The 7520-nt window shown below is 34.0% G+C and overlaps 1 protein-coding gene across 1 annotated transcript in view; it reads right to left on the reverse strand.

The window, feature by feature from the left end:
- LOC108907525 (neurogenic locus protein delta) overlaps positions 1-7236 on the reverse strand; it is a 73416-nt gene extending 66180 nt beyond the window's left edge. The window contains exon 1 of the mRNA XM_018711259.1: positions 7198-7236. The gene's annotated coding sequence lies outside the window, so the exon portion shown is untranslated. The remainder of the gene's footprint in view (positions 1-7197) is intronic.
- Between the last annotated feature and the right edge of the window lie 284 nt (positions 7237-7520).

Raw genomic sequence — 7520 nt, forward strand, 5'->3', positions numbered from 1 at the left:
TTTTTGGAGAAAAAAAATAAAATCCACTTAATTGCATATCCTTGGACCACACAAGAAACATGGGGGAAAAATAGAAAATAATCATAAAAATATTCGTTAAGATGTAATTCGGGACGCCACTGGACTTTTTAAATCTAATCAAGTTAGGGTTGAATTAGCCCCTTAACACTACAAATAACACTGCCAAATTACAACACAATATATATATATATACCTGTCTCGTCTGCGACTGTGATGTCATGTCTGAAACATTTGAGGTTAGGTTTGTAATTCTGAGGAAGTATAGATTCCAGAAAGAACCCTTTTTGGGTCTATTTAATAAAATTCATTCATTTATTTTTTACTTGTTGTGTTAATGACCTGTACCCCTACAAATCGGCACATCCTGCATATTGATATTTTAATTCATCAAAAAGAAGAAAGAAACGAGATTACTGTAACGAATTTGTTGGGCTGAATTGTAAAAATTTACATTTAAGCATCCTTCAACGATAATAATTTAAATTTTAAAGACTCTTGACCCTGGCGTGCCTAAAAAACTTCAAGGTTTTAGATTATCCATTTCGACGGATACGGAATGGTATCGTCTGCAGGTCTCGGTACCGGTGCCCATAAAATTACATAATAATTAAGTATACGGTGACGCGGAGCACATGGTTTCGTTGAATTTTTCGTGGTTCCGCTAATGAACGTCGTTCTCCTCAGGTCAGATGGCCGTCCCGTCCGGCAGAGAGTTGGAAGATAGACCAGGTCTAGAGTGCACCAGCCGCAGTTCCGCAACCGGCTGACCGGAAGCCTTGAGTCATGAAGATACTGCGTCCACTCACCGAGACCAACGCGTCGACTCCTACTTTCTTACTTCGGTAAGTACTTATCATTATCAACCGCCGGGACTAAACGCTACCGGCCCGAAAGCCCGTACTAGCTAAACTCGAGCAAATAATTGTTACAGCAATCGGAATTATTATTAAAACACGCGTTGCTTGAACAAGGGCGCCGTTTAGGGAGGTGAGGGGGCAAGGGGGACTCCGGAAGTTTGGTAACGGTTAATATGTTAAAGAAAAAAAATAGGATCTTTATACAGGGTGTTAGAACTTTGACTGCCTTAATTTTAACAGACAATAGATTACATTAAAATAAACGGTTCTAAAAAAATTATCAAAATCTCCAACTTAATGTACAAAAGTTCTATTAATTAAGGAATATTGACATAACTGCGCCCATAGAATACCATAAAATACAATGTTTATCACTTTTTTGAACTTCTTTATGCATAATTCTAAAAAATAATTAGGGTTGTAATAAATTTAAAATTCGATAAAATTCATATCGAGCAATGTGACAACGGCGCGGCGGTTAACGCGAGATACTAAGCTGTCCAACCAGTAATACGCAATTCAGTTGGTATCTGGAATTGGACCGTGCCTGAGTGTTTTTTGCGTACCACCATTTCCTTTTCTTGAGGCGTTTTCCAGCGAGTGCCCGAAAATTGGATTCGAAGGTGTCGTGCGTGCATCGAAAATGGTGGTGGACATTTTGGGCATATGTTGTAGTTTGTTTTGTACTTGTGCGTTTAAAAATTACTGAATTACTGAATGTTTCGCAATAATAGTTGTTTACATTTTTTCCGTAGGACAAGTCTGCCGCGTGCACACGTTGTGTGCATCAGCTGTGTGGCGTTAGGTTAAGCGCTGTTGTCACCTTGTGATGAAACTCCTCAATATTAATATACTCGCTATATTTTGAAAACTGTTAATGTTACGCCCCTTAATATACAATATTTTTGTTCATTTATGATAACTCTACCTCATGCTGAAGTAATGGCAGTCAAACTTCTTACATCCTGTATAATAAGTCTGAGACTACAGAGTAGTCTTATTATTAGAGATAGATCAATCAAACCGTATAACCAGAAATGTTTGAATCTGTCGGAGAACTTACAGACGTTTATGTTTTTATATATCCAGTTAATTTGTTGTAGTGGGTCATTAAGAGATGTATTAGTGGGTATTAAAAAGAGACAAATTGTGAACATTCGTGTGTAAGTAATTTCGAAATCGTTTTTTTATAATAGCCCGTAAGAGTAGTATCGCCAGACTAGAATCAATGTTAATTGCATGTTACTTTTTCATAAGATTAATGAGTGGCTCGTCTATCGTGATAAACATTTTCAGTGAACAAGCAGCGATTACTACTGTCTGGGTGTAGTAATTACTAAATCGTATCCACGCACAAAAAACTAACCGTAATGTCTGACATATTAGCGGCCGCAACTGTTAATGAACTTGAAATTAACGAACGATGTAAAAATAGAGTTAGTTTGATTTAGGTATGACATGCGTTTTCTTTCATCTTTCACCAGACTATTTTAGTTGCGTGAGCGCCTTTTCAAATTCGAGTTTTTAAATAAAATAAGACCGTTCTGTTTGTGTCGATGTGTAACGAAAACGGTTGAACCTGTTCTCGGGTTGTGCGCTACTCTCCAAGCTCGTCTTAATTTATGAGAAACGTAAATATTTGTGTAAACTCGTGGTGGAAAACGTATCATTTTAGAGCTAAAAGCTCCCGTGGCGCCCTCTGTACCCTAGAAGCTAAAGCTGAAATTCTGCACTACATTTGTTTCAAAATCGTCAATATTCGGCAAGGGATGAATATTTGACTACTATTAACCAGTTAAATACCAATAATTGATGAAAAAAAGGCAAAATAAAAAACTAAATTGCAAATTGTTAAATGTAATCTAATTGTTTAAAAATAAAAAAAAGTAATAATTTTAAAAATTTACAGTGGTCGTCCTAATAAACCGATTTGAATGTTTCAAAAACCATTTGAAAGGTTGAGCGGTCTTTTATATGTGAAAAAATTTTCAAGTATTTGAGGCTGTGCAACATTTTGAAAATTCGAATTTTTTTTTTTTTTCAAAAAATTATTTTGCGAAAACTATGGAACCGATTTTAATCAAATATGGTGTGTTGTTTTATTATAGTCTAATTTTTTTTACCAAAATTAGAATGCCCTAGGAACAATTAAAATATTTTTAAAAAATTATCCAAAAAACTCGATTAATTTGCCCTGTTTTCATCAATTATTGCTATTTTGCAACAACAGCAATAAATTTAAACATTTTTAACTTAAAGCATATTGCGCAAAATTTAATTCTAAAACTTTTTTTTCTCTTCAATATTCTTCCAGAATGCATAGGTTCCAAGATATAGGTAGAAAACTCGGATAAAATAGGTATTTTTTTAAATTTTTTAAACATTTACAATTTTGAAAATGTTCCCGACCTCGCCCAGATCTAGGGATCTCCACTTTAATTATGTGAGTTGTATCATGTTAAATATTTCCTTTTTTGTCAAAATTAAACGTATCTTTTCAATCCATCGTGATATTTCGCCCCAATTTTGCAGTTTGTATAAACATCATTTTTCACGCAACCTTCGTTTCGGTAGATTCTGTCTGACGTAGCCGGGCCGGCCTTGTCCTTGTGTGAAATTTTCAGATTCCACGGTTAAAAATATTCTAGATATTTTTGCGAAACGACGTAAGATAGGAGCCTTAATAAATTTGGTTAGTTGGCGAAGGGTTAACAATTAACACTGGATGAAAATAAAAGTCGCACTGCTGGTCCCTTGTTTCTGTTCGAGTTATGTGTGGGACAGGGCAGGACAGAAATTTAATCTTCCTTCGAGCCTAAAAAAAATTCTTATAGTAGATTTGTTTAAAATCTAATTAGAATGCGTGAATTTTTCCTACAGGTATTTAATCAAAATAAAAATTATTAAATTTAAGTGATTTTTAAAGCTTTCAGTTTCAGCTTTAATTATTTGTTCCAATAGCAGATGCGTTTTTTTTCTGGGACGAAAAAGGGAAAAGCTTGCCATTAGGGGCTGTTTTATTTCGTAGCTTTGTAACTCGTCGTTCGCTATATAGTTTTCAGCAAAGGGTAATTAGGGTTTCGTCGCTTTCTCTAAAAAATTAGCGTGTTCGATTGGGGTGGCCGACCACTCGTTAAAAGCAAGTCCGGTCCCCGTGCAGCGCAGTAGAGAATCTATTGCTATTTAAAGATTCCAGACACCGTGTTGCCAAATGTGAAAAAACTCGAAACAGATGTGTCAAGTTGATCGCAGCCTAAAAAACGTTCCCTATGGATTTACGCTAGTTTTAGAAATCTGCTGTCGATGATTTTCGACAGCTTCATTGTCCTGTTATTTTTGTACTGGCAGACTTGCTGATAAACGTCTACCCAGACCAAGACGAGTGACTGACTCGAAAGATGCGCGAATTTCAACGGAAACATTAATTTTCCTTAACTCAAAAAAAACTTTGGTTGCGGAAACAAAATATATAGAATATATAGTTTCAGAATTAAACTGCATCCTTTTAAAAGGTGAGTTCCTTTCCACAAAACAATAAAAAACGTCTTAAAATTGCCATTTTTATTATTATTTTAGAACCGATATATATATTCCGATGTCGTTCGAACCATTGAGATATTCGGAAAGAGTAAAGTAACAATAAAAAAATCCGGGGTGGTAAATATTTCACAGGTTTCAGCTTACCTCGCTGAATACCCGAATTCCAATGGGGTGCGAACGATACATCACGATAGGTAGCATTCTTGAAGAAAAGTAATTAATATTTCCCCTCAAGATTAACACGGTAGTTAATGTTTGCTTAGCTGTCAAAGTATCGAGTTTAATAGCATTATGAATGGCTTTGCGCTCGACCTTGGTGCACCCCTTAAAACATACCGGGGGATGCGCGCCGTAACGGAAATATCTCCTGTTGATAACAAGGAATGATTATCCGTTCATTAAAGAATTCAGCACGACGAGGAGAACGTGTATAAACCAAAGCAGTTCCAACCGTTACCCGGTCCCAAATAACGGTTCCAATGTAACGGTTACAAATTAACCATTACTTGGAACCGTTACAAAGTAGCAGTTACTAAGTAGCGGTAATAAAGTAGCAGTTATAAAATAATAGTTACAAAGTAGCAGAAGATTTTCCGAAGTAGTTTTCCATTTTCATGTAGTCTTGTTCTTTTTCTTGGTTTGTCGTGTCTGTCTTGGTTTGTTTTATTTTCAAAACGAAGAGTTACGTTCCTTTTTCAAATAGATTTGACTGCTCAAATTTTGTTTGTTTATCTGCTTTCTTCATAGTTTAGATATTCATATGTGACATTTTAATCTATTATTACATACCTACTTCTTTGTAGTCACTTGTAGTTTTGAAAACGATAAATTCGAAACGTTAATTAACCGAAGTGCGTAATGTTTATTTTTCAGCTTTTTGGGACTTTTTAAGCGAAATTCTTGGTTAGGCAAAAATAGTTTCATAAAGACAATCTTTGACTAAAGGCTTTTTGCACATAGGTTTATTGAATTAGTTTGTTCGACCCGACAAAATATCAAACAAAAAATTGCCCTAAATATGCACAAATTCACGTAATTTTGTCTTGACTTTAAAATATTTCCTAATTTTGAATTTATTTTTAGTAAAAAATATCTTTTTATTTGCAAATACCGCATTTAGTCTGACCTAACCTCTTGCACAACTTTTGCAATAGTTTTAAGATGGACCGCTTGTTTTCATATTTATTTTGTCGTTGAGCATAAAAATTAAATTTTGAGTTGTTTATAATTAAATAAATCAGTTAAAGAGCCCTTTAAAATGAGCTAGAGTTTAGATCGTCATATCGTTCAGTCTAAAAGACTGAAGAGAAAATATTGAGTACTAAAATATTCTGTACGCGAGTGCCTTTTCCTTAATTTTTTTAATACAGTTCTGGAATTACCCTAAAGTCGGTTCTGACGTCGCTACTTTCTTGGTCCGAATTTATTGAAGCAGATGGCTTCTTGTACAATGAAAACAGAAAGTTAGCGTCGGCGGAACGTAAATTTTTAATCTAATTTTAAGACGAGACTTAATTTTTCTATAAATAAAAATTGGGTCGGCAAGTGCAGTTGCATTAAAAATACTTTTTAGACCAAGGCGGGAATTTAAATCATCAGTAAACAAAGGATATGTTTATAAACAAACAGCAATCGGTATTTGTGATTAATGCTGGTAAAAATTTTTAAATGAACAACACCAAGTTTTGGTAAATTCCAGACACATTTTTTTAATAATGTGTAATGTAATGTTTTTTTCAACATCCTGTACTCGCCTTGCCTACGTAGTGTATAAATTTGTCAACCATTACAAACTAATTCCGGAGAAGAAAAGGGAGGTTATAAAAAAGTCTTAGGAGTGTAATTTAGACGTGGTTATAAGAAATGGACGGTCAATGGAATTATTTACCTAATTACGGTCATCATTTTAGGAAAAATAACCGGAACTTACACCTTAATCTAAATAACGACCGGAACGACTCTCCAAATTGTTATGGTCAATTTCATACGGTCATCATTAAAGGTGTACACATGAACAGTGTTTAAAAGAAACTCTGCTTTGCAACTGCTAAGAAATTTCAATAAAAACTGTTATTAAATCGGCCAATTTCAAAATAATTATTTTTTTTTGTAAGCCATTTGGTTTGAGCTACTTTGTTTTAGAACATACAATTTTGTTAATGTTATCCTTGTTTTTGAAGATTACATCAGTGCAATTTGTAAAATTAAAACTGTAGAATGTATTTTTAAAAAAATTAGATAACATTTTCACTAAAATACCTACACTTTTGTAACCATTTTGGCTAAACAAGAAAGCTCCAAAATGCGCCAAGAAATAGTTATAAATAATATAAAAATATATTTTTGCTAAAAATAAATAATGATGCATTGGAAAATAAAAATAATTTTTGAAAACATTGACCCCTTCAAATTTTGTTCTTATAATGACACTATGTGTTTGCATAAATTTGGCGTTAAGTTAAATTCCAATAAAACTATATTTTGGTCGTGCGTGCAAAAACAAGCTTGAACTTGTGACCATTTAAAGTAGGACATTTAAATTTTAAAATGTTTCAGACTGTATGACGATGTTGCAAGGCTATGCGGTAATATCCTGTGATGTCTAACAAAATAATTAAATAACTTTGATTTTTAGTAGGGAAAAGTATTGTGTACGTGGCTTTTTAAAAATAGATGAAGTAGATCGATTTGGTATGGGAAAACACGAAAAACCATTGAATTGAAAATATTCAAACAAATTTTTCTCTCCACATTCAGAGGAAGCGATGGGGGTACATACCAGAATAATGTAAGGTTCCATATTCAAGGTCACTTTCACTTTAAGTCACTTAAAATTTCCCCAACATTTTTCTCAAACACTAAAACTAAAACATTCACTCACTGTACACATTATTTTTAGTGACGCCACTAATCTAGCCACTTAGTTTGATTTAAACCTTTTACACAAGCACGCCAACTCATTTTTCACTTTAGGAAACCAACTATGGCGCTGAAATTGATTTATCAGATGGAAAACAGTGATCTTTCATAAGGTTTCAGGCACTGAAACATACTGAAACTTCATAAATTCGTGTTTACAGAACAACGAAGGAGTTACCACTT

The sequence above is a fragment of the Anoplophora glabripennis genome, unplaced genomic scaffold (genome assembly GCF_000390285.2).
Source record: "Anoplophora glabripennis isolate ALB-LARVAE unplaced genomic scaffold, Agla_2.0 scaffold5, whole genome shotgun sequence".
Lineage (NCBI taxonomy): Eukaryota > Metazoa > Arthropoda > Insecta > Coleoptera > Cerambycidae > Anoplophora > Anoplophora glabripennis.